Source organism: Cyanistes caeruleus, chromosome 4, assembly GCF_971803275.1.
Source record: "Cyanistes caeruleus chromosome 4, bCyaCae1.hap1.1, whole genome shotgun sequence".
Classification (NCBI taxonomy): domain Eukaryota; kingdom Metazoa; phylum Chordata; class Aves; order Passeriformes; family Paridae; genus Cyanistes; species Cyanistes caeruleus.
Genome location: NC_141704.1, coordinates 61,769,959 through 61,797,579, shown reverse-complemented (window position 1 = coordinate 61,797,579; position 27,621 = coordinate 61,769,959). Strand labels below are relative to the sequence as shown.

General features: G+C 42.0%; 1 protein-coding gene across 1 annotated transcript in view; it reads left to right on the top strand.

Annotated features, from left to right (window-relative positions):
* Window positions 1-7,212, top strand: part of LOC147653694 (uncharacterized) — a 46,469-nt gene extending 39,257 nt beyond the window's left edge. Inside the window, exon 4 of the mRNA XM_086885155.1 lies at window positions 3,434-7,212. The gene's annotated coding sequence lies outside the window, so the exon portion shown is untranslated. The remainder of the gene's footprint in view (window positions 1-3,433) is intronic.
* The last annotated feature ends 20,409 nt before the right edge of the window (window positions 7,213-27,621 follow it).

Genomic DNA, 27,621 nt, shown 5'->3' with positions numbered 1-27,621 from the left:
AAGCAAAAACACCAGGCCAAAGTATTGGTGGCCGCAGTAAAAGAAGTACAAAAGCAAGATCAGATACGCGGTAAGTTTAAAACGGTACCAAAAAAGCAAAAGGGGTCTTACCAAGGCGGTCCCGCTCCCCAGAAGGATCTTCCGGAGTGTTACTACTGTAAAAAGGTAGGACACATCCGGAGGGACTGTCGGCAAAAATTAAAAGATGAAAAGGTATTTCAAGAAGATTAGGGATGTCTTGGGCTCTTTCAAATGGGGACAGAAACAGCAAAGGAGCCCTTGATAAAGTTGAAAGTGGGTCCCCACCGCCAGGAAGTAAACTTCCTGGTTGATACGGGAGCTGAAAGAAGCACCCTGCAAAAATTACCAAAGGGGTGTGTGGCAAGTAAGGAAAAAGTTTTCGTAATTGGTGCTAAGGGAGATCCCTTCAAAGTCTCGGTAATAAAAGATGTAGAAATTGAATCACAAAATAAGGTATGCTTGGGGAACTTGTTACTAGTAGAGGAGGCTGATTATAATTTATTAGGAAGAGATATGATTATTGCATTGGGTATAAATATTGCTGTAAGAAACTCCGAATTGGTAATAAAGATATTCAAGTTAACCCCAAAAGATGAAAGGGAAATCGACCCCAGAGTGTGGCACTCAAAAGGGGAGGTGGGAAAGCTGAATATTACACCCATTAAAATTGAAATAGAGAATCCTGAAGATCCGATAAGGGTCAAACAATACCCCATCCTGATAGAAGGGAAAAGGGGTCTGAAAATAGTAATTGATGACCTTCTCAGAGGGGGTACCCTCGAACCCTGTATGTCCCAACACAACACCCCCATCCTGTCAGTAAAGAAAGCGGATGGGAGCTTCCGACTGGTTCAGGATCTTAGAGCAGTAAATGCTAGGACCCGAACCAGGTTCCCGGTGGTGGCAAATCCTTATACTTTACTAAACAGACTCTCACCTGAGGATGTATGGTATAGTGTAATTGATTTAAAAGACGCCTTCTGGACCTGTCCTCTGGATGAAAGGAGTAGGAATTTCTTCGCCTTTCAGTGGGAGGACCCGGACACAAACCGAAGGCAACAGCTGAGGTGGACCGTCCTCCCGCAGGGGTTTGTGGAATCCCCGAATCTGTTCGGACAGGCTCTGGAACAACTACTCACCCAATTCATTCCAGAGGAGGGGACAAAATTACTACAATATGTAGATGATTTGTTAATTGCCGGAACAACGGAAGAAAAGGTGAAAAAGAGCACGATTTCTTTATTGAATTTCTTGGGACAGAAGGGATTGAAGGTATCAAAATCCAAACTGCAATTCACAGAGCCCGAAGTAAAATATCTTGGTCATTGGATATCTCAAGGGAAAAAGAAATTGGACCCTGAGAGAGTGGCGGGGATTCTTGCACTCCCTGCCCCAAAAACAAAAAGACAGATTAGACAATTTTTGGGGCTCCTGGGATATTGCAGACAGTGGATTGAAGGATTTAGTGAAAAGGTAAAATTTCTGTATGAAAGGTTAAACACCGATAGATTGAAATGGACGGTGCAGGATGAAGTTAAGTTTCAAGAATTAAAGAATGCTCTCATAACTACCTCAGTACTAACTTTGCCAGACACTAATAAAGAGTTCCAGCTGTTTGTGGACGTGAGTGGACAAACAGCACAAGGAGTTCTGACCCAGGAATGGGCAGAAAGGAAAAAGCCCATAGGATTTTTGTCAAAAATCCTAGATCCAGTTAGTCGGGGCTGGCCTACTTGCCTGCAAGCAATTGTGGCAGTAGCTCTGTTGGTTGGGGAAGCAAAAAAGGTAACTTTTGGAGCTCCCTTGATAGTTTTCACCCCACACGGTGTAAGGAATATCTTACAGCAGAAAGCAGAGAAATGGTTAACTGATTCAAGGCTTCTGAAATATGAGGCCATGTTAATCAGTTCACCGGGTCTGGAATTAAAAACAACTACTGCACAGAACCCCGCGCAGTTTTTGTTTGGGGAACCAACAGGAAAACTACTTCATAATTGCATTGAGACAGTAGAGCTGCAAACCAAGGTTAGGCCGGACTTGGAGGATCAGGAATTGGAAGGAGGAGAGAAATGGTTCATTGACGGCTCCTCAAAGGTAGTTGAAGGAAAGCGAAGATCAGGGTATGCCATCATAAATGGCACGACAGGGCAAACTATAGAATCAGGCCCCCTAAAGGCAAGTTGGTCCGCACAGGCTTGTGAGCTGTATGCTCTCCTAAGAGCTCTTCAGGGCTTGAAAGGAAAAAGGGGGACCATTTACACTGATTCAAGGTATGCATTTGGAGTGGTGCATACTTTTGGGAAAATATGGGAAGAAAGGGGTTTGATTAACACCAAAGGGAAGAGGTTAATACACGGAGAAATAATTAGGCAAATCTTGGAAGCAGTCAGAGAGCCACAAGAGATATCGGTTGTTCACGTGAAAGGACACCAAACGGGGTGGCAATTCCACACAAGGGGGAACAATTTGGCAGACAAAGAAACGAAATGAGCGGCTTTGTTAACGGTAAGTATTCCCGAGATAGTCCCAAAGGAACCACCAGAAGTTTCCATGCTCCCTTCGGAAAAGGAGCTGGAAGAATTCAAAAGGGTAGGAAGGAGGCTACCTCGAAAAGGGTAAATGGTGGTTACCAGACGGGAGGGAATTAGTTCCAAAGGGAATAGCCAAGGGAATACTCAGAAGGTTACACGAACAGACACATTGGGGAACCAGGGCATTGGCTGAGCAATTTTTAAAGTTCTTTGGGTGCAAAGGAATCTTCGAGCTCGCCAAACAAGAGGTACAGGGGTGTGTGATATGCCAGAAGGTAAATCGGTCAAATTTTAAACAATCAACTTGGGGAAGTCGGCCGCTCTCCTACTGGCCGTTTGAAAGAATCCAAGTAGATTTCACAGAATTACCAAAAATTGGTAGAAATAAATTTTTGCTGGTAATAGTAGATAAATTGACACATTGGGTAGAAGCTTTTCCCAGAGCAAAGGCTACGGCCCAAACGGTGTCTAAAATTCTATTAGAAGAAATAATTCCCAGATATGGGATAGTGGACCATATTGATTCAGATCAAGGCACTCATTTTACTTCAAAAATCATTAAACAATTATCAGAAGCATTAGGAATAAGGTGGCAATATCACACCCCCTGGCATCCTCAGAGTTCGGGGCAAGTGGAAAGAATGAATCAGACATTAAAATCACAGCTATCCAAACTGATGATTGAAACCAAAATGTCTTGGATCAAATGTCTTCCCCTGGCATTGTTGAATATCAGAACCATGCCACATTCCGGAACAGGCTTGTCCCCCTTTGAAATGCTATATGGAATGCCATATAAGCATGGAATGCCGGTAGCACATCCTCAAGTAGAGGATGTGCAAATTCAACCGTATCTTATTTCTATTAATAAAAATTTACAGGAACTGAGAAGAAGAGGATTGATTCCCCAAAGCACAACGTTGGGATTTCCAATCCACCAGATTCGACCGGGAGATAAAGTATTAATCAAGGTGTGGAAGGAGCTTCCCCTCAGTCCTCACTGGGAAGGTCCATTTCTCGTCCTCCTGACCACAGATACCGCAATTCGAACTGCCGAGAAGGGCTGGACACACTCTTCTCGGGCAAAAAAAGTCTCAGATTACAATTCCTCTGAGTGGAAGGTCACTACCCCTCCGGGAGAATTGAAAATCAAGTTTCGGTGTCACCACAAATGACAAGCGAAGGGCAGATAAGTTGTACAAATTTTGATTGTTATTGTTTCCCATTTGTACATTTTAAGTGCACTTATTGTAAGCAAATTTGGGTGGCTCACTGCTTAGGAGGGTACAAACCTAGGGGTTTGTGTACCAAGTGTTTAGAAAAAGAATTAGATCAGACCAATCGTTTCCTAATACTTGCTACCCGGGCGGGCTTGTTGGAACTAGACTCTCCTGAGTGGTTCCTGTTTTTCCAAAAGGGACTGAGAGGTAAACTCGGCTGCAAAGCAGAACCTCTAGTGATTGAGTGCCGCAGAACAATAAAAGTACCGTGTAGGATTGACCCGATTAAAGCATCTCGGTGGGCTGCCTTTAAGAGAAGGTATGCCATCAGGACTTCAAGGGCCCCTGAAGACAGTCCCTGCTGCCGAGAAGATGGCTATCCCCGCTGTATGTTCCTATACGGGTGAAGGGCATGGCAGAGGGATGCAATGGTGGGGAATCCTGATGATCCTGAACCTAGCCATGTGCTTGGCTGAGGGAATGAGTCCCGAGGCGCCTCCGGGGGTGAGTCCCCCGGGGAAGTGTGAGCAGTGCCGAACTGCCACAGAAACCGAGCGATTGATCGACTGTCCTCCGGAACTGCACGCAGGGGTATGCTGGTCGAATGATACCCAGTTTAATTTGTGTAAATTAAAGGGGAAGGTTTGGTGCTCCAACCCAGGGGCAAGTATTATGGAAAAGCAATTTCGGACCTCGAGAGAACAAAGGATTCAAACGACCCACCTCTGAAACAAAAGGGAGGTAGGGGGAGTCCCTCCAATTTCGGTCTGCGGACAGTGTAACAAAACTGTCTGGATTGGGGGGAAGAGGCAATCAACTTTCATAGCTTATTTCCAAGTCAACCCTCTCTGCTACAATAAAGCAAACTTAAAACCTTGTACTATTGGTGGAAAAATGTATTGGGAAGGGAGAAATTTGAAACACGAAACGAAAACTTCCTTCAGTAATGAACCTATAATATTAGATTTGTTGAAAAGTGATGACGATCGAGTATGTTTACAGTTCGACCAGGTATTCTGTTTTTCCAGAGATGAGGAAGGGTTAGATCCTGAAAGTAAAATAAAACAACTAACCCTGGAGCTAAAAAGACGAGAAATGGAAAATAAAAAAAAGAGGTTAGAACAGGAGAGGCTAAACTCTCTCAGTGAGCAATATGAACAATTGGAAAAGCAATATAATAGCTGGGGATTGCCCAGCCCCAACCAAAACCTATTTATAGACCTAATGCAGGAAATTGCCACTGAATTAGGTCTATCTAACTGTTGGATATGTGGTGGTTTGAAATCGGCCAAAAGATGGCCATGGAAGGGAGAAGGATTAACCCCGGAACAATTGCTAAAATGGACAGGACTAAAGTTATCCAAAACGACACGGAGACCTGAGGGATGGGTAATTGATAAAAGAATAATTGGAACTTTCTGCATTAGCCGGGAAGGAAAAGAATTTACCGATTTGGTAGGGTACACCCCGTGTGTGAACACTCTCATGGTAAATTCAGATAGCAAAGCAAAGGTCTGGCAACCAGAACCACCCGAGGGTTATTGGAGCCACTCTCGGGAAAATAACTGTGAATGGGTAGACATAATTGGACTCTGTTGGAATAAAAATCCTGGGGCCAATCCATTCCATGCATTTAAAGGCCTGAGGGAATATTGGGAGGATCCGGCAAAATCAAACCAAGGTTGGGAGGCACTGGACGGGATTTACTGGATATGCGGAAAAAAGGCATATAGTGAATTACCAAAGAAATGGAAAGGATCCTGCACACTTGGGATAATTCGGCCCTTTTTCTTCACGTTACCTAAAGACGAAAGCAAGTCTTTAGGTGCTCCCCTCTTTGAAATGTTAGCACGACAAAAGAGGGAATTAAAGCGAGAACTACCGATGGCAGGAGGCAACCATAAGTGGAAAGAGGAGGAGTGGCCTGCTGAAAGGATCATTCAATATTATGGGCCCGCCACATGGGCAAATGACGGCAGTTGGGGTTACCGAACCCCCATTTATCTCCTCAATCGGCTTATTAGGTTGCAGGCTGTAGTAGAAGTAGTCTCGAATCACACTTCAGAAGCCCTAGGACTCCTAGCAAAACAACATTCGCAGATGAGAGCCTTTGTATATCAAAATAGATTAGCTCTCGATTATTTGCTAGCAGAGGAGGGAGGAGTGTGTGGAAGATACAATGAATCCGAGTGTTGCATGGAAATAGATGACTACGGAGAAACTATAAAGGGACTAGCAGCTGAAATAAAAAAGGTGGCACGTGTGCCGGTCCAAAAATGGAATTCAATTTTACAAGCCTCCTGGTGGGATCAAATATTTGGACAGGGGGCTTGGTGGAAGAAGCTAGTGTTCTTTATAGGATGTTCGGTTGCCGGAATCATTTTTCTGCCATGTTTAATTCCTTGTTTGATCAGATTGATACATTCTGTAGTACAAGGAATGCAAATTGCCGCCCTCCCAATAGACCTGGAAAAAGCGCAAGGGAGAACAGCCCCTCTTTCTAAACTAATGAAGTTAGAAGAGGAGAAGGAAAATAAAAATGCAATTAGGGCCTTGGAAGAGTTTGAAAATAAACACATGTTGCCTCAAGAAAATAATAGGGATTCGCTAACAGACTGGGAAGAAAATGAAATAGATTAAGAGGAATGCAAGTATTCCTCCTCCAGTAACGATTGAATAAAATGCGAATTTTTAATGTGATGAATTATTAGGCGGGGGACTGTAATAAATTAATCTATGAATAAAAATTCGTAAAGGGTATAAATAAAATATATGTATGATTGCAATGGCATAAAATACAACATGTAATGGGGAAAAAGTCCTTCTCCGGATCTGGTCGTGATTCTCCTCCGAGAGGCAACAGATTGCAGCCAAACACCCAGATAATGATCACAAGCAGGCACATCAGCCCAGAAAGAATAGACAGGACACGGGCCATCGAACGAACAAAAGAACGGGCCCGGACGAGATATCGCCGGACCTGAGCACCTCCGCCCTGCCCGCCTGTGTTGGAGAAGTGGGCAAAACTAGACAAAGGAAGAGGAGCCAGCCGAGATAAGCCATCGGCTCCAGGATGGGTCCCACCACTCCACCCTAATGGCCCAGACCAAAATGATATCAAAAAGACATCCTGGACCTCTTTACATATGAGGAGCCTCTGCCCAACGTCTATTGACCCTATTCTCCAGTGCCAGGAAATCTATTCTTCGAACAATCAAGAACCTCTTAGCGAGGGGTGCCTGCTTGGAATTTGGCCTCGGGACATAAACTTCCTATAAAAACCCAGGCCAAGGGACTCTCAGGTGTGGATTTGGGAACACCTATACCTTGTGTATAGACCCTGTCCACCCAGCACTGCGCTGCTCATTTTATTGTGGTTTTTCTCGCTGTTCGAATTTATTATTGTTTTATAATAAATTTCTCTTTTATTTAACCCGAAATTGCCTTTGCATTTATAACACTCACCATGTGTTCATGCCCCATCTTTGTACAGCTGATGTCCTGTGGAATTCACGAGTCTCTCTGCAGTGTTTTTGGATAGACAGGAGGAGCTGTTCATAGCCATTGAAAAGCAGGGAGCCAGGGGAAATTCTTGTTCTCTTTCTCTGTCCTGCCTTTCTATTTCTCCTGTTAATTCCTTGTCTTTCCTGCGCCTAGTACAGTGAAAAAAATCTGGTTTTCCATTTGTTTCTGGTGGTTTTATCTCTCTTCTTATGAATTAGCACAATGCTACAAAATCTGGAGTGCAGAACAAGCAGGGATTGGGCTTTGTAAATGGGAAATTAGATCTATTTTTCTTTTAAAAAAGAGTGATAACTCTGATTTAAAAAAAATGCTTAGATAAAATTTTCTGAGACCAATGCTTTTAGTAGGCAGTAATTTCAACTTTCAAGAATGCTCTTCATCCCATGTATGGGCTAAATGGAAAATACAGATGAAACAATTTTATAAATATATTTTAAATCATAAATTAATTTCCTAATTTTTAGCTGGTGCTCAAACAGTACTTGGTAGATTGCTTTAGCAACAGATTTTCTAATCACTTTTTAAGTAACACCTTTACCATGGAGTATTATTTAGCACAAACTGGCATTACAGAACATCAATTTAATTCTTCCACTGTTTGCTTTCAGTACACAAACATGGATGACATGTGACACAGTAATTTTTATTAACATAGTTTAATAAACAGATTTCTCATTTTGTGGTTTCCCCTGCATATCCAGCTTGAGATGAGAGGAAAAAAAAAGCTTGAATAGAGAAAAAGCCTTAGTGAAGGAGAAGGTCTGTCAGGCTTCAGGCTGGAATGCAAAACTCTCCCAAGCTTGCATGAATCTGAGCTGTCAGTGCTTCAGTGGCAGGCTTGCCTGGCTGCCAAGCTTTGTGCTTTGCAGTCCCTCAGGACTCTTTTGATGGACGGGAGATAAAGAAAAGAAGTTTGGGAGAAGCGAGCTCTGCTGAGGTGATGGTGACAACTCAGAGGCGCCATGCTTTCCCCACCACTCACCTCGGCAGCGGCTGATGGCTAATTAGCAAATTCTCTTGGTGCTTCATCTGCCAGCTCTCCTTGCTTTCCTACTCACCCTCACAGTTTCTTTTTAATATATACTATTCTTCACTTTTCACATGCATATCCTCTTCCTAAAACGAGTTAGAAGTTTGCCTCCCCAGCCCTTCCTCTGGGCGAAGTCACAGCCCCAAAGGTTTGCTTCCTAAGCCAGCCATTAGAGGATGTTTGGAATATGTGGGACCTCTCTGATGCCTACACAGTACAACAGGGGATGGTTTCTCGCTTGCTTTATGAATTTTTTAATGTAAAAACATGATAGGACAGTGCATCTAAGTGTATTGGTTCACCAGAGGTTTATGTAGCTGATTCTGTTGAAATGGATAGAGGGAGCAGGGAAATGTTGATATTCTCCTTCAGGACTGTGCTGTTTTTTCTGGGATAGAGTTAACATTCTTCATAGTAGCTAGTATGGTGCTTTGTTTTAGATTTCTGCTGCAAACTTGACAACACAGGGATATTTCAGGTTTTGCTCATATTATAGGAATTTCAAATTTCATACTTTTCTTTTTTATTTATTTTTTTTATTTGCAGCTTACTTTTAAGGCTTTTGACTCCTTAGTAGGCTATTGGTTAAATTTCTGCTATTTGCAGTAGTCAGTCAATGAGTCATACACAGCTCTATAGCAATGCTTGCCTCTCACTGTACTTGTACCACTTTGTTTTGATCCCCCTCACCAAGTGGTTTTGATGTGCTTTAATTTAGGGAGTGGCTAAGCAAGCAGATTCTGCTGCTTGTTCTAGTTTTCTTTACTGGAAGAGGTGAAAGGGGCTGGCCACCACCCATTTGGAATTTTAAGATTACTACAAACTGCTTTAAAAACTTTTTTAAAAAGTAACAATTGAAGGAGTACTACCAGTACAGAATGAACTGCTTCAATTCATATGCCACCAATTTTCAGAGTAGAAGATTTCCATCTGTCTCAGACGAAATTCAAGGGAGTGGGTGGACACAACACAGAACCCTACAAATTGTTGAGGAAAAGGACTTGAAATCTATGCTAGAACATAAATTTATACAAGGGATTTTATCGCACAACAGAGTAATCCATGTTAATAGAAAATAGAACTTGTGGCTCATGTAAAAGTATTTCTGAGGGGCTGCAGAAGCAGACTGGTTTGCTGTTTGCATCGTATTAATATTGTAATAATCCATGCTCTATACTCCAGCTGGTTGCTTGCTGAAACTAAAAAGGAATTTATTTTTTGTTGGGCTATAACTTAATCCAGGAATTAGTGGTGCTTGTGTGTCCTACTCACTGTGACTCTGAGTGAAAGACATCACCACATGTGGAGACCAAAACCACAGGTTCCTCAGGTGAGACTGGCAAAGACTACACCAATTCCATTCTGACTTTCTGTACTAAAATGGAGTGTGGCTCGTCTAGGTTCTTCTGTGCATTAAATCATGTATGTTCCTACTGTTACAGAAACTCAGGACCGTGGCAACATTCTTGAGATCCCCTAATCTTTGCATCTGTTCCTTATAGATTGGTGGCTTTAACCTTCTACTAAAGCTGGCTGTTGGCTGCCAGGCACTGGGGGTACTGTTGTGGTGTGATGTGGTGGGTTGGCCCTGGCTGGATTCCAGGCACCCACCAAAGCCCTTCTCTTAGTGCCCTCCACAGCTGGGCAGGGGAAAGGAAATATAACCAAGGGTTCACAAGCTGAGATATGGACTGAAGGAGGGATCTCTCATCAAATACCATCATGGGCAAGACAGGCTTGAAGTAGAGATATGAGTTGAATTGATTATACTGACATAATCAGAGCAGGATAATGAGAGGTAAAACCTTAAAAACCCCCTCCCCCACCCCTTCCTCTTTCCCAGCTCTACCTTCTCCCCCAGTGGTGCAGGGAGACAGGGAATGGGATCTGGAATACTGAGTGTTACAGATCTAGACCTACACTGATGCAAGGAGCAAAAAGGTGAAAGTCCAGATTCTCTCTGCTCTCAAAACATGATGATCTTTCTTTTTTTTTTTACAATCACCCAATTGTATGATTTTCAAAGGAAAACTTTACTGATCAACACAGAAACTTTCTGAAAAGCTTTGAGGCAGACACAGATGCAGAGCAAGGGTCTGACAAAGGAAAAAGATGCTAATGCATAGGGCTTGTCAGCTGTTGCTGATGTGCAGAACAGAAGTAATTAACTCTCCATGAATAGTTAACTTTGAGGAGTTAAGAAGTGACTGTGTTCCACAGCCAGCTTAGCAAAATAACTGCATCCTGTGGGCTTTGCCATGAATTTGGAAATTTTATCTGAATTTGGAAAGCTGGTCCCATAGTTCTAGTCAAGCTGTGCAAATACGCTGAGCACATTTAATATATGTAAATTAAATTAATGTTAAATCGCTGTGTCTCTGTGGTAGTGAATAATACAGAAAAAGCAAATGGGATGCACAGCAAAAGGAAGTGATTCAGCTGTCAGACTGTGTGCATGAATATTTCTCAAAACTCTTTGAATGGAGAGATTACAAAAGTACAGTTTTACTTTGAAGAGCAAATATTTAATAAATTTTAAAATGGTGACATTATTGAGTTTCTGCTTAATCCTGTACTGCTCCATCTTTAATGTTAAAACTTGCTAATTTAGTTTTCTAAAATTAGCCTGCCAGGATATGCCTTACATCTCTCTATTTTATAAATACCTCTTTAGACATTCCAGGCCATAAAAGTCAGCCCCCAAACTTGCACTGCAAAGCAAATATTGTTCCTTCCCTGGGCAGACCAATTGCTAATTGAGGTCAGACTATTTTGGTGCAGGAAGTTCCAGAGTTCAGTTTTGCAACAAGGATTATAATCTTGTATCTCCAAGGTCTTAGAGCTGTCAAGCAGATATAAAACTGAGGAATTATAAATGCTATAATGTTGTCAAATTCCAGGTTAAGGGGAAATGTGACATTTCAGAATGTCTCGAGTCCTTCAGAGTTTGTTGCACAGGTCAAATTGGCTGCTGGGTGGGAGCTGCAGCTCTGCTCAGATTGCTGTCAGCAATAGAAAGTGGCTCAGATTTTGTTTTGGGTTTCCGTCAAGCTTTATTTTCTTTTTTTGGTTTTATTTTTTCTTAAAACCAGTGGCACCGACATTACACTTCATGGACTTTTAATAGGAGTGGGTAAAGAGACAAGACCATGAATAAAAATCATTCTGTTTTGTTGCTTCTTAGAGAAAATACATTAAACTTGTGTTGAATGAAAAAATACAGTTAGGATAATTCTTAAAATAATGTCTCTTATCAATATTTTACATGAGCTGGGAAGGAATTGTTGAAGACTGCAAATGCTGTTCTAACTGAAGGGTCTCAATAATCAAGCACAGAGGGACTTCTTTCTCTAGAGACCTATTTTTGGTGTTCTCTCTTTTAAAGAAAAGCTGATTGACAACAAAAAACCTAGATAAGTACAAAAACCTTTTCAATAAATCAGGGTGTTTAGTTTAAAAATGTTCATTAGTAGAAGGACATGCTGTGAAGCACAAACATTTATTATTAAAGGAAATGTAAGTGTCATTTCAGCACACAGAAAGGGGAAAAATGGAGGCTGTATTTTTTCTTTATTCCATTTCCCACCTTCTGCCTCCATATTGTCCTTTCTCCAGCATAAACTCTCTCCTGTCTCACAATGTCTTCTCAATGCCTGAGCTTGAATGGTATTTTCTCTTCAGTCCTATGAAGTATGAAATGATTTTTAAAATATCATCCTACAGCAGTAACTGTAGTCTGCCATAGGAAACAAACCTCAAACCTGAGCAGAACCACCAGCCTGGGTACCAGGAGTCACTTGTTGCTTACCAGTTATTTATCAGGTGACCAATGTACATAAAGGAAGTATTTATGAAAACATATCCAATCCAAATTTATGCTGGAATGATTGCTGCAACAATTGGCAAGGGGCTTGTATGGAAGTAGGTGCTCCCATGAAGTCAAGTGCAACCTCAAAAAATAGCAGATGCCTCAGCATGGTTTATTTAAATGGGTGAGAGATAATATATGAGGGAAGAAGAGCTAAAATGAACTGTCTGATAGCACAGCAGAGATTGTCAGGAGGAGCTGTTCTCTCTGGAGGTGCAGCATCAAGAAATTCAGGTTTCTGTGGTGATACCTTGGCCATTGTCAGCAGGAACAGAGGAACTAATTCCAATGATTCTGGCACATTTCCCTGTAATGTGCTTCCAAATGTTCACCTTCTGCTCAGGAACAATCACACCGAAAACTCTTGGCACACAACCATAAAATTACATGGAAATTTCTGTTCCACAAGGACATTCAGTGTATTTCAAAGCTGACACTGAAAAACAACATAGAATCTAAAATTTTCAACATTTCCTCTTGAATTTTGAAAGTTTTCTACGCATTGGGTTGTTGGTAAAACAAAAGTATGAGTCCAGGTCTTGTGAAGATTGGTCCTTCCCATGGGAACACAAAGACTTTGAATTCTCAGCTTTTCAAAGTGCCCATTAGCCACTTCTGATGTCAGGCTGATGCAAAATCTCCCTTCTCAGGTGTGCTGGGAGGCTATCCATTTTAGCAGGAAATGCTGCAACATTTTTCAGACTCTGACACAAACGGTCAGAGCACAAGACATCTGCATGCACCAAGGAAGGCAGACAACTCTGCTGCTTCTGGCATTAAGCTCTCCTGAAGCTGGGAGATGGGCCTGGACCCATTTCTGGTGTGGGATAGAGGGAGAGAGGGAAAATCAACAGCTCGTTCAGGCCTGGCATGTGTCACAGAAACTCTGCTGCTTCCTGGTCTTTGGCATGGCAGTCTCCACAGTGTCTTAATAAATAAGATGGTATGTAATGGTGTTTGAGACTTTAAAAGCCAAAGTGAAAATTCCTAGGTGTTTCTTCTGATTTGCCTTTGTTTGAATAGTAGAATATCACTTTTTTTTTTTTTTCTTCATTTTTTTCTTTTTTTTTTCCCAAGCAGTGAAAATATTTTCTTTTCCCTGGGGCACAAAAGTCCATTCCTAGGTGGAGGTTCTGAAGGACTCCAGTGGGGGGGACCTCTTTTCTCATTTGAGTTTCAGCAGCAGACCGGGAGGCAGCTTTCTCTTTGCAGAGCAGCTCGTGTGTCAGAGGGTGAGAGGCTTGAAGCACTTTTCCTTTCTCAGGCATTGAGGTCAGTTTGTATGGGTGGAAAACCATTTATTTCCATGTGCTTCCACATTTCCTGCTCATCAAGCCATCTCTGAGCCTCTTGCTCCAGCTGAATTCAAAGCACCAGGAAGCCCCACAGGGTGGGTGCTGTCTTCCCTGGGAGATGCTGGTGGGACATTTTCTGTCCCATAGATCTACTCTGTGACTGTGGAGGGGAAATGTGTGGGGCATGCAGTGCTGGTCTGGCTGCTTTGAGCTGGTAATGGTCAGGAAACCTTGTTTTGACACTTTCCTTGTTTAGATGGAATGGAATATGCTCTTTGATTACTTGGGGTTTGATTATTTATTTTGTGGATTATACATAGCATGAATGGGAAAGCAGTGAGATCCCAGGAGAACCCTCTATCATGATGATTAAAGCAAAATAGACAAAACTTCAGGTGCTCTGTTACTTTTTTTTTTCCTTTCAACTACCTAAGTATAGCTGGACTTAAAAGAATTCCATGATATGAGGGCAAACAACAAATTCATCCTTTCAGAAATGGGGGAAGATACTTTTTTATTTATATAGTTGAGGCCAGATTCATTCCTTTGATCATGAATTGCAGCTTGTCTGTTACCAGCATTATTTCATACTTCATCTTTTCTCATGCAGTTTCTTTTCCTTTTGATCTCACTCTGTTATTTCTGCCAGCTGTGCTATGTGAGGAGAATAAGCAAACTTAAGACCTGAATTGGCACTGGATAAACACATCCCTGTAGCTGGTAAATTTCTCTTCTTGGATGCCTTGCAAGTTTGACCAGGGTGGTTGTCCTGGACAGTAAAATGAAGAGTTTGTCTGGCATCCATCTAGCACCATCTGCAGAGCATTACTCTTGCACTTGGCTCCTTGTGCTTTAGTGCAAACCAGGCACATAAACCTGCAGTTTCTAAGCTCTCAGGAGCAAATCCCAGGGAAGACTGGTGAACTCGGTGGCCTTTTTTTCCATCAGGAGCTCTGGAAGACTGGGGCCTGCAGTGTAGATTTTCTTTTAAGTTAGAGGTTAGGGCAAAAAGCTTAAATGTACCCTCTGTGAAACCCTGGGGTCCAAGAAACTACAGATTCCTCTTCCTCCACGCTGCTGTGGCGGGTAAATCAAAATACACTGATGTTATATTGTTTTCCTACTTTTTATGTCTGTGGCGTAATCTGCATTGCTGATTCAGATCCCATCTTTTAGCTGTAAAAAGCTCCTTCTTCTTAATTTTTTCTAATAAAGATGAATTCCAGGACACACAGCTACAAAGCCTTCCCAGCTGAATATGTAAGTATACTGAACACATTGATTTTTAGAATTTTAAACCTTCTTTTTGTTTCCCCCTTTCTTTTAACCATTGAAAATCCTGTCTGGAGAGGAGTTTTTTCCTTCCTACCCAATTAAAAATTAAATTAAATTAATTAATTTAAAAACCCCTTTAATTAAACCCCTTTTTAATTAAATTAAAAACCCCTCGTAGTGACATCAGTAATTTCATTCTACCAAAGAGTCTTTGTTTTGCCCAGCTCATTGAAATGCAGCAGTTACCCTGTCTGTTGTGAACTTCTGTGTCCTGCCTGTGTCCCTTTGCCTCTACAGCTGTGTGATACCCCATGGCTGCTGGGAATCTTGTGTGACAATATTCTGTAGCACAATACTGGGAAAGCACTGACCATCGTTGCAGCTGCAGGTGACCCTGAGGAAGCACCAGACTCTGACCAAAGTGGTCCAAGGGCCCTTGTGGGAAGCCTTCAAGAAATTTTCTCATTGGCATTTGACCCTTTTTTGTCTTCAAACTTCAGGTTAGGCTTAGCTTCTAAGTAACTTATTCCCAGCTTCCTATTTTTGCACCTTGGAGAAAAATTCTGTATAGCTTGCCTGTTCTTGTGCATGTTTTAGCTTCATGGCTGTCTCTTCTCCCTGTGATAGTGACTTTCAAAAGACACTTCCCACCTTGTAAAGAGAACTGAACCAGGTCTGAGCAGCACAGTGGGGATGTGAGGAGTGGAGAGCTGTTGGGAAGAGTAGAGCAGGTTGGCATGGACAGCACCAGTAATCTGCAAGCACAAACTGGGTTTTTGAAAATAGCAGGACATTTGAATTGAGGCTCCTCTTTAATGTGAATTTATATTTCTAGACAAAACCAGTATGGGATGACATTTCCCAGCCATTCCATTGATTATTTGGCTTGGCACAGATGTTGTTTGGTATCTGCTGGGGGAAATTTCTGTCTTCTATGCTGAATGTTTCCCTCATGTTTGGTGACTGGCTGATAAACATGGATGGGCAAGTGGATTCTGTGCACCTGGGCAGAGGGATTAAGTGGCTTGGAAAGATGGGATGTGGCAGGATTTCACTTCTTGAAAGGGGAGTCCTGGGTGGCAGCTGCTCAGAAAAACTGTTTAGTGAAACCATGTAAAGAGCCAGTGTTAATGTATGTAGACTATTGCTCTCCTTTTTCTGCACAAGCCCTGTTAACACCCTGAGTGAAAACCTGACCAGTTCCTTGATGGTGAAATGGCAGGCAGTGGGATTTTATCATTCCCAGGCTGGCAGGGGGATCAACGTAGTAATGTTGTATAAAAAGGGAATAAGTTAGGCCATCCTTTCTTATCCCAGGTATAGAGCTGGGGAATGGTAAATGACTTTCTGGGGAATTTTACAGGCTTTACAGGAGCACAGGAGCAGCTGGCTTTGGGAGAGAGGCTTCTCCCTGGCTGGGGAGGTCTGTGCAGGTCAGGCCAATCTGTTGGGCTGGGCTCAGTCCTGTCATGTGCCCTGGGCATAGATGAGGTGACCCACCAAGGTTCCTGTGGGTCTGGAACTGCCTGTATTTACACTTCAACTTGTCTGCTGCATGGGATGTATTTTGGTCCAAGGCAATGGCTTTATTTGTTCCATTTTGCTTTCTATACGCTAGTAGAAAACTGTTTGTAAGAATGGGCTTTTTTTGTTTGTTTGCTTTGTTGGTTCCTGTATTTATTTCCCTTTGGAAGGGAAATGCTATTTAAAGGTGATGTGCTACTTTCTATATGTACTATACCTGCATTAACATTTTGGAAAGTATGGGCAGAAGGGTGTTTGAGCTGTATTTTATAGATTATTTCATAGCCCACATGAAGTTATGCTATTACAGGAAGTCCTGAGTTGAGAACTCATTAATCTCCAGGTAATCTGGGCATGCACAGTAGACAGACAGATGGACAGAGCAGAGGGTTTTGTCTGTGGCCCTTTGGGTTACACAGCCTTGTCAGGCTCTGTGTTACAATGGAAACAGAAGAAAGCAATGTGCCACAATGGGGGCATGAAATTCTCCTTTAATGCGGGTAGAGGAAAACCCTGTCCTTTTTGGGGAAATGCTTTAGAAGCTGCAGCTGATCTGTATTTTGTTATTGCTGTTATCATGAGGCAACAGTAATTGATGTATCTTTAGCCTGCTGCCTTGCTCTCTTTATACATGTAATTTAATCTAAAGAGCTTTAAATATAGATGAAGTTACACAGTTGAGAAAAGAAGGCAATAAAGGGAGGAAGAAGAAAAAGACTAAGTGAAAATAAAACAAGGTGAAAAATGAAGTGGGTAGCAAATAGCGATTATAATTTTCTGATACTGTCAGCAGTTTGGTATGAAAAGATGAAGAAGCCAAGAAGGTAGTGATGATAATGAACCTGCCACAAATGGAAATCCTGGGGCCACATGGAGGATGCTAGACAGCAGCAGACTGCAGGGCCTCTCTGCATCTCTCCCAAGTTTTGGGAATCCCATTGGTCGGAGGTGCTGCTTCCCATCCAAGTGATACCTGTGTGCTTCCATGCCACCAGTAAGCCCTTGGTGGATAGACATGATGGAACGATACCCTGTCAGCTCTGCAGATATGGACAGTCTCAGCCTCTTGCCAGCATCTCATTTTCATGATTTGTTGTTTTAACTGTGCAAGTGAGCACCAAATCTGACTCAAAAGCGAGCCGCAGAAGGCTCTGTACTTTGCTGGGAAAAAAGAGCTTGATAAAATGAGACAGATACTGTCATAGAAAATAAAGCAGAATGTGTGTTGAATAGAGCTTCCCTTGAAGAAAAGGCAAGTATCTCATGCAGCATATATTGAATTTTCTGTGATTTACTATGTTTATTTTGACCTGTGAAGCTGCTGAAGCCTTAGCTGGATGTGCGTGTTGCCGTGAGGTCGCATGGGCACCCAGTGCTGAGAAACAGCAAAAGCTGAATTTTTCAAGCAATACCTCAACATCTGCACTCTGGCTTTTTAGAGAAGACAGTTATTGAATTTTCCATGCAAAGAAAAACAGTTGTGGAGTATTTATTTGAACTAAAAAGACCCCAACTATATTTTTATATAAATGTGCTTTAGGAGAACAAGTTCACTTCTTGCAGTCTGCTTCCTTGCAGAAAATCTGCCAAGACAAAATTGCTGGAAGATGTAGTGAGGAGTAGGCCAGTTGCAGGGGAGGGTGCTGCAATGGAAACCCCACAGCTTCAGGGTAGGCTCAAATATCTGAAAGTAAGAAAAGATGAACCATCAGCCTGGAATCCTTCCTGAGGATAAATTTTACAGCACTTCAGAGGGTGCTGAAGAGCCTTAACAGATTTGGGAGCAGTGTCTTGGGGGAGGCTAGAAGATCATGAATACTCTTTTTTTTAGTGGTCTGCTGATACTTGGCCAGACTTTGGCATTACTGAGAAGACATTCAATGATTTAATCCATATTAAACCCTCAGGTTTTTGGATACATGTGTATGATATGTTGCTGAATTGCTGCACTCAAGCAAAAGCAACAGCAACCATCAGTGAACAGAAAAGGAGGAAGTAGAAGTGGTATTGTAGCAGTGATCCAATAGCACCAATATCTGAGCCTCTTTTCAATCTGGGTGTCTGTGAGAAAGGGAGTTTTGTGTTTTCTTTTTGGTTCTTGAATTTATTTCTCTTTAGAAATTAAATGCTATTTAAAGGTGAATTGCTGCTTTCCATGTGCAGTACACCTGTACTGTACCTGTTTAATGTACACATGTGCATTAAAATTCAAACAATATGTCATTACTAGTTTTAGCTATGTTGACATGTTATTTTGTCCAAGACATTCACATTTTAATGTCCTTTACTCTGTTGTTGTCTTTATTTATTTTTTTTTTAATTGGATTTTTTGGTACAGTCTAAAATACATCTACTATCACTTAGGCCTAGTACCTTTACCAGGCCATTTGGAGATGCTTGAATATTGCAGTGGCCTGGCACTTTTGGGAATGTTTCCCTATTTGTGTACCATTTTTCAATTGTTCCTTAGGGCTGGTTGGTTTGGTTGTGGCAAGGCTTGTGCTTTCTCAGGAAAACACCACTAGACCCCAACAAAAGTAAACAGATTCATGTTTTAGGGTTCCTCTGATAACTGTTTTTACACATTAGGGGTGTATTTCCACAGCTTCTATGAAGTTTGAATTTCCTGTTCCTTGTCAGGCTTTACACCTCTTTAGAACTGATCATCCTGAAGAATTTTCCTTGTAAGCTGATGTTGAAAAAAATCTTTCCTATCTTTATTTAGAAAAAACACTAGTAAAAGTTTTGTGTGTGATAACATTTAAGACTGATGTTTCTATGGCCCCACAAAAAAAGGTGATGGAAAATACTCATTCATCCTGGTTCTTGAACTAGCTGCTGTCATGAGGAACACCCAGCCTGAAAACTTGAGCTTCTTCTGCTCCAATTAAACTTCCCTTTTGGTGTAACAGATGCACATTTTTTGTGGATCACCACAGACAAGGACTTGAGTAGTATCTAAAGTTATATATCCACTTGCAGTGCTAATCAGAGAACAGCTTGGTTTACTCTGAAAAAAAGCTGAGATCTGGGGAGAGCTCCCCCTCCTCGCACCAAGTTCAGTATTTTCAGAGACTGTGTGCAAGAATCTATTTTATTTCCATTTTAAGCTTTAGAGAAAAATTTAATGAGGTACATACAGCCTGAAAGATTGGAGTTTTTTTAAAAAAATCCATTTTGGAATGTGTCTTTCTGAAACATTTGTGATAGAAATGGCCCAGCTTAATTTTCATGAGATTTTTTTCTTCCAGTTTTGGTAGAATTAAAGCAGCAATTTTCTGTGAAAAAACACAGTTAAAAAGTTGAATTCTCTTTGGTTCCTATGGGCTTGATCTTATTCCTACTATTCAGGGTAGCCAGTATTTCTTCACAGCCTTCATTTAACCTCTCACCACACCACAGACTTTCTCCACTGTTCTGTGGTGCTCCTCTGGAAAGTTAACCTGGAAAGTTAAACCTCTGTTTGCTTTTTTTCCATAGAGTTGGAAATGAGTCCCTCATAATCTCAGAAAGAAAAACATCACAGAGCCTGTTGTTGTTGGTTAATTAAACATAAAGGAATAATAAAGGTGCTTTAAAAAGCACTGGGTTTTTTTGGTTTTTTTTGTAAGGAAGGGTGATACAGTGTCAGCTGTGAAATGACAGCAACTTTGTCCTGAAAAAAATTCCATATGGTGACTAAATGGAAAGCTAGAAGTAAAAAAAAGTAAGCCAAATACACACTGGTTGTATTTACAGTGTACCAAGGAATCCAGCAGGACTTGAAAGATTCCTTAAAAGCAGGCATGTTGAGGCCAGTTCAAGGAACTCTTGTTGGTGCAGTCTTGGTTGGTTTTTCTCTCTGTTCTGGTTACAGATGTTAATGCTGATCTTCTCAGTTTTGAGAGGTGTATTTCCATGATGGTTTATTTTTTATTTTGTGGTGTTTTGGTGAAGAACTTCTTCAGCAAAACTAGCTGCTAAGGGGGTGACAATCCATGAAAGACACCCAAAGCACCCCCCAGCCAGATTTCTGAGGCCTTGCAGCAGGAGACTGCACATGATGCAAAGTGATGAAACAGATGCAGGTCATACCTGACCCCCCAGGAGAGACATATGGGTGTTCCCACCTGGCCCAAATGTGTATTAATCCACTGAACTCTGTGTTTTTTGGGGGGACCCTCACCACCAAGAAGACAAGATGGAGAGGATCAATGGGATACTGTTGGGATCCACAGAGTGGTGATATTTTCTACTCAATCTGTCTGTCACTATCTCTCTCCCCCCACCTCTCTTCTATTTCTCTCTCCCTCTCAGATTTACTGTTAAATAATATTCGTAGTATTGACTTTGGCATATGGTCTCATTTGCACTTTAATTCAGGCAGAGGCATCTCTAAAAATTTTAATAACTGAATTGTAGCAGCTACATGGGGGCAAACAGTTGCCTAATTAACCTCCTGTGCTGAAGAACGGGAATTGGCTGGGGCACCAAGAAGTGATTGAACACATTGATGTGAAGGTTGTGTTCTTCTGCAGAAGGTTTTAAGGGGTTTGCTGGTGTTAGGTGAAACCATTGTGGCATTGGTAGCCCCAGTTTCCCCACTGGCATTATCTCTACAGGTACCATGCAGGCACCCAGCAACCTTAAGCTCCCAACTCTTAATCCCTTTAATCTCCTTTTCTTCTGAGCAATGCTATAAATTAGCAAAGTACCTTTTTTCACCCCATCTCAATTTTTTTTTCCCTTTAGAAAACAAGTTCAATTTGCTTTATTCTTCCAGAATGAAAGACATGCTGTGGGCATTGTGTTTGAATTGGAATGTTCCTTTTCTTGCTAATATGTTATTGCCAATATTTGTTTGTTTGCTGTGTGTTAATTTTTGGATAAAACAGAAAAATCCAGAGACAGCTGGATATACATTAATCTTTGCTAAAAGCTTTTCAGCAGATTAACCCTGGAAGGCAAAAAGGATGTGAACACAGCTGGAATAAACGATTGTTTTCTATTTCAAAGAATAAATCTCTTTATTTTGGAGATTCACACTGAGAATTACAAAATTATCTCCTCCTGCTTTTTTTCAGACTTGCCTATGTAAGTGTCATGAAAGTAACTTACTGTATACATCTATTTCTGTCCAGTTGATGAAATATATTGATGAAATATATATATACAAAACCTTCCTGTCCCTCTCCTGGACTACCATTGGTAGCTCTGATTTCTTAGGTATTTGATCTGTTTATGGCAAATTTGCTGGGAATTCATAAGACCTAAGACTAAAATCAAGGAGTGTGGGATATATGTGTAGTTTGATGTTTGTGCCACACAATGTTTTTGTTGTGCCCTGTAGTTTCCATCTATTACTGTTTTGTCCTGGAGCACAGCCAAAGCCCTCATGGGGGTATGAGGGGTAACTACTGAACATCCAGCACATAAAGAATGAGAAATAAAGAGTCAGAGTTTCATTTTTGAGGCAGAAACTGAAAACGGGAAGAGTAAAGTGAGTAAAAAACACTTTTCATCTTGGACTCAGAGCAGTCTTTTGCTCTCATGGTATTGTGCAGGTGTGCCAGTAGTTCCTCTGCCAGAGGGGAACTACTTTGGACAAAAATCCTTTGGGCATTTCATGCTGCTGACTCTGGCACTGAAACTTGCAGCATGTCCAGGGCTAATAAGAAGCAGAGCCCTGTTTGGGACAGGTGAATGACTTGCTTGAGTAAAATCGATGGACACAAGGGAGTTTGCAGCTCTGCCATCACTGCCATGTGCTCCAGCTTCCCCCTCTCCTGGCACTTGGGACCTTTGCCAACTCTTTTGCCTTTGAACCGTGCCAAATAGACCCCACTGTCCTTGTGCTGCTCAAAAAATCAAAGCAGAACAAAGCAAAACCCTAAGGATGCCCCCAACTCTGAACTTAAAAGCAAACAACCCCTTTCTGCCCATTACTTTGATCTTGAATGTTTCCACCTCCTCTTTTATATATTTGTGACTTCTACACTTCAGTCAGCCTCCAGCTTGTTGCAGAGGAGGCTGTTACAGCAATTCCAGCTGTCTAGAAAAGGAAGCTTTCACATGCCAGCTGAGGATTCCATGTTCCAGCTGCTGTGGTGCAAGCAAGGAGCAGTGTCCGCAGTGACTGATGGATGCAGTGCAGGAGCTGCAGGCCTTGGGGGATTTTGCTTGTGGGAAGGAAGCTGACACTCAAAAAGGCACATTAAATACAGAGATGACTCAATGATTCCTTTCAAAACTTCCTGATGTGGTGCAAGGGACAGATTTGTATCCATAGTGTGTGGAAGTCTGGACAAATATATTTAAATTGCCACAATATTTTTGGTTTTAAACCAGTGTCTGACTGTAAATCCGTATGGACTCTGTCATCTTCATCACAGCATTTGAAAACTTCATAAAGGTTTCCAGGTTGTTTCCCTGCAATGTCAGACTGGGACATATGCCTATCTTACGGACCTGTACTGGAGTTAGTTTCCTTCCCAGGGGCTGTGGTTTGGAGCTGTGCTGCACACAGGGCTGGTAACACAGAGATGTTGTCATTGCTGAGCAGGGATTGCACAGAGCCAAGGCCTTTCCTGCCCCTCAGAGCCTGCACTGGGGAGGGGCTGGGGCTGCCTGGGAGGTTGGGAGGGGACACAGCCAGGACAGGTGATCCTGACTGACCCAAGGGGTGCTTCAGACCCTGGGACATCATGCTCAGTGTGTAAAGGGGCAGGAGAAAGGAGGGGATGTTCGCAGTGATGTCATTTGTCTTCTCAAATCACTCTTCCAGGGGAAGAGGCCCTGCTCTCCTGGAGGTGCTGAACACCTGCCTGCCCATGTGAAGCGGGGAATTAATTCCTTGTTTTGTTTTGCTTTTGTGTGTGACTTTTACTTGCCCTATTAAACTGTCTTTATTTCCACCCATGAGTATCCTAGCTTTTATCTTTCCAATCCTCTCCCTGATCCCACTGGTGGGAGTGACTTTGTGGTGTTTGGTTGCTGGCTGGGGTTAGACCACAACAGGACCTGAGATGGTGAGAGCTGAACTGTGCAGCCCAAGGGCTCAGAGAAAGCTTCTGGCAGCCAAAACCCCACATGACCTCCAGCTGTGGTCTGGCATTGGGGTTGTAAAAGGTGTCTGGCACATTCTCGATGACAGATTGATTTCTCAGAACATATTGCCAGGCAGGTTTGGAGAAAGGATGCTTGAGATAAAAGAAGTATTCCAGGATGAATATCCAGGGGTGTTCTGTAGCTTGTTTTCCAACAGTTTATTGAAACACAAAGGATAACGAAAATAAATTAAAACTTTTACTGCCTGTATGACATTTACTTCCTGTTGAGCTAAATGTTTTGATGAGAAATACTGCAATTGAATTTTAGCACATTCTTGAGCATGTTTTGGTTTGCTGCTAGCTGAGGCTGCATGTGCCTGAGGTCCCACTGCTTTTTGCTGGAGCTGCGGCCACAGAGACTAGCAGGGGAGCAAATGTTCCTCTGCTTGACAGACAATTTATAAAAACTGGATAAGTCCCCACTGTTTTAGAAGCCTTCCCCATTGTTCTTCTATCACCATTATAAGAAATCACTTGAGCTTCTTCGGGAGGGGCATCTCAAGACATTCCTGTAACAACATAAGTTCACAGCAAAATTTTGGTTTTGCCATAGGCATTTATTTCCTTTGTGTGTTTCAGTTTATGGGAAACAGGGAAGAAAAATTTAGACCATCCATTTTATTCTTTCCTGGGGTTTATTAATCACCAGACAGCAAGCAGTACTTCCTCTAGAGTGTGGCTATTATTGCATTGTTCTTGATTCTAATATAAGTATTTTTGAGATGTCCTTCTAACTGAATAAATCAGCAGTTCTGTTATGTTTATTAAAACCTAACTTTTCCTTATTGAGTATTGTTGCAGAATTAATTACCAGCCTGTTACTGAGTTCCTTTCTTTTCCAACAAGAGAGGATTAAAGTGGCAGATGCTGGGAATGTATTAGCCACAGCAGTTTACATAAAGCTTTCCTGAGAACTTGAATTTTCTGTTCTGTTATTTACATGTCTTGACCTGGAGATCAGATGAAGGTATTAGGAGAAACCACTCATATTTACACTCAAGAAGTCCCTACTAGGACGGCCTGAAAATAAGACTGTGCAATATTCTGCAGGCAGGAAAATTTTCTTGGTGTCCTCTCTCTGATATAGTCAATGGCAAGAAGTAGACCAAACTTTTGCTTCATACTGTCTTTTTGAATGCTCTACAAGCTCCAGGTATGATGCTGACCTGCTAAGACCTGGCTGCCACCAAATGCATCCCACCCAACCTCTCTGATCCATATCTTGGAGCTACAAAGCACATGGAAACCCATGAGTAGTTCAGCTAAAACCAATGGCTTCAGATACACCAGGGCAGGTTTTCTTAGATGAGAAACTTTTGGCTGAAATGGAAATAAAATAAAATAAAATAAAATAAAATAAAATAAAATAAAATAAAATAAAATAAAATAAAATAAAATAAAATAAAATAAAATAAAATAAAATAAAATAAAATAAAATAAAATAAAATAAAATAAAATAAAATAAAATAAAATAAAATAAAATAAAATATCTTGCAGTTGCTTTGGCAAAATATTTATGTTTTTGCAGAGGCTCCCTTTTACCCAGTTTTGTATTTTTCTGTTAGTTCTGCAGTTTTCTGTATGTCTTTCAGTGAGTAGCCATTTGTAGCACTCATTTTCCTATGGCAGCATGGGAGGAATTAATGATGAAAGTTAGACAGGCTTGAAGGGGATGGCCAAGCCAATGTCTCGAGCTGGGACATGGCACAGTGAAGGAGAGCCAGAGTCTCTCAGCCAAGCAGGATAAAACTTTATGGCTTTTCTGAGCCAGACCATTCTTCATGCTTGCAGATGAATCCTTGGTATGTGCTCACATGCCCTGGTCGAGTGGCGGCTCCTCTTGATCTGAGGTCCAAACATCTCTGGATGTTTGACTTTGCCTGGGAAAGGAGCCTGGCTGAGGTAGGAGGCTGCTGCTCGGGTGTATGCAAATAGGGTGGCTGGGGTTCCCTCTGGCTTAGGGGCTCACAGTAACCAGGCACATGGCTTGGCTTTCCTTCAGACCCTGCTATTTTTACCCTATTCTGCTCCAAATTTATTTGCTGCTTGCCAGCTTCCCAAGGTTTGTCTCCTCAATTCACCTCAGCAGCAAAGCCAAAGCCCAACCCTGTGGGTCAAACTGGCCAGCACTGGGGCAGTAGAGTGTGGGTTTGAATCACAGATGCAAAGCTCACACTTAAAAGTGTTTTTAAAAACTGCTTCCTTTCCTTAAGGCATGCAGGTGTTCCTGGTTCCCTGGAAAAGAGGGAAATGCCTCATTGCCTGTTGATGGAATGAGGCAGAGAGTGGTGGGGCTGGAAAACACACCTGCAGCGTGGGGAGACATGGCAAAGGGAAGGGCAGTGTTCCAGGGATTGTGCGCTGGAGAAGACAATAGCACAAGGGACCCTGGGTCAAACCTTGGGAAGTGGTCATGTAAAAATCTGCCCATAGGATCAGGTTGCAAATTTACATAGCTCTGACAGAGTCTCTTTCAGGAACAAGGCTTGGTCCAGAGCACGCTGGACCTCCAGTGAGGGCTGGTGTTAGAATTGCATTTGGGAGCCTCTAGTGACTATGCAGGTCACTGCAGCAGAGAATGGCATTTTGCAGCTGGTCAGGAAAGAACACAGTCCAGCCAAAACATTCTTTCTTTAAGTGTTGCGAAGAAGTGTGAAAACAGAAAGCTGGATTTGCCCAAATTGTTCATTCCTACCAGCAAGGAATGTGTGTCTCTAAAAAATGTTGCTGGAAGCCTTAGTGCCTACAATCCTAGAAGGATCCTAGAAGAAAGGAGATTTCTTAATACTAGTGGTTCTCCCATGGCCTGTTTTCCTGTTGTCTGAACACTGGAGATTGGGAAGAGGAGTAGAAAGTGTATTCAAGTAGTCCAAGTATTCCCGTTCTATTTCTGTCCTGAATCAGTTCCACTTCTGGGCACTTTTTCCAAATGTTTGTGGTTCCCCTTTTGTCGGTGTAATGCGGAAGGACCTGAGGCAAAGGAGCAGGTCCCCAGGCAAAGGCAGTGGTCAGTGATGCCTTGGCTGAGCAGAGACACCTCCCTGCACAGACTGGGAGTCTTCAGAAAGTGAAGCTGCTGGTCCTTGCAGAAAAGTCTTTGCTTGCTGAGGGCTGTGAGGCATGGCTGGGTCAAAGCATTGCCTGTGCTTAGCGTGCTTCTTGTTTATGGGCAGTGTGGGGAGAAGATGTGAAAAGGAGGAATGATGACTGCAGAGCACAAACAGAAGTCACCTCCTGTGCCACTGAGCTACAGCCTAGAAACTCCATAAAAATGTGCCTGTGGTTTAAGCAGTGCCTTTTATTTATGTCGCATTTCTGTGGGCAGTATAACAAAACAAAATCTGTGAGTGTCACAGGATGGCATGAGTTCTTTCCTTAGGGTTTGGGGCTTCTAAGGTTTTTTTATTAGCTGGAGATGATTTCTTTAACAAACATCCATGCAGCTAGCAAAGAAAAGAGGGAAAGGTTGTGAAATGTCTCTGAGCTCCTCTATCTGCATAATAATAGCAGATCCAGCACAGGGATACTGTGTCTCCTTGCAAAATAAATTCCCATCTGGCTTTCTCTAGTGGCTGCTGGGAGCACATTCACTCAAGGAAATAGGAGGTGGACTCTGTTGTTAAAATGATAATGGAGTTTATACAGTAAACCCCAGCTATCACTAGCTCACTGGAGGTGGCACTTCCTACTGTGCTCCCATCCCCCCTAGCAGCATTTTGCAATATAAATATTTCCAACAAAAGCAAGGCATGCTTTGAGGAAGGCGGTTTTACAGGGAACAGTTTGATGCTGTACAGTAATAGTAGTAATGATGCAATATTCTTAATTCTCAGGACAGCAAATACTGGAAAGAAGAGGAGGCCTTATACTGGGGAGCAAAAACCTTGAGGTAAAATGGAACACAGCTTTTCAGATGTTTCAACTGTTTACAGTAGCCCTACATGAAGAAAAGTTAAGCAGTAACTATGAGGCAGTCAAACAAAACCCACATAATTCACAAAAATATCATAAATTAAATCTGTGTAGCTGGCTAAGGGGAGAGTAGATGAACCATCAGCCTGGAATCCTTCCTGAGGATAAATTTTACAGCACTTCAGAGGGTGTAATGTTACCTAGATCAGTCTTTTTTTTGTCTGTATGTTGTCAAAGCCAAGAATTTAAACTCGGTTGTCACTGCTAATTCTGACTACAACAAAGCAGCAGCAGTATTCATACCTAATGTGTTGGTATGTTTCCCCACCCCC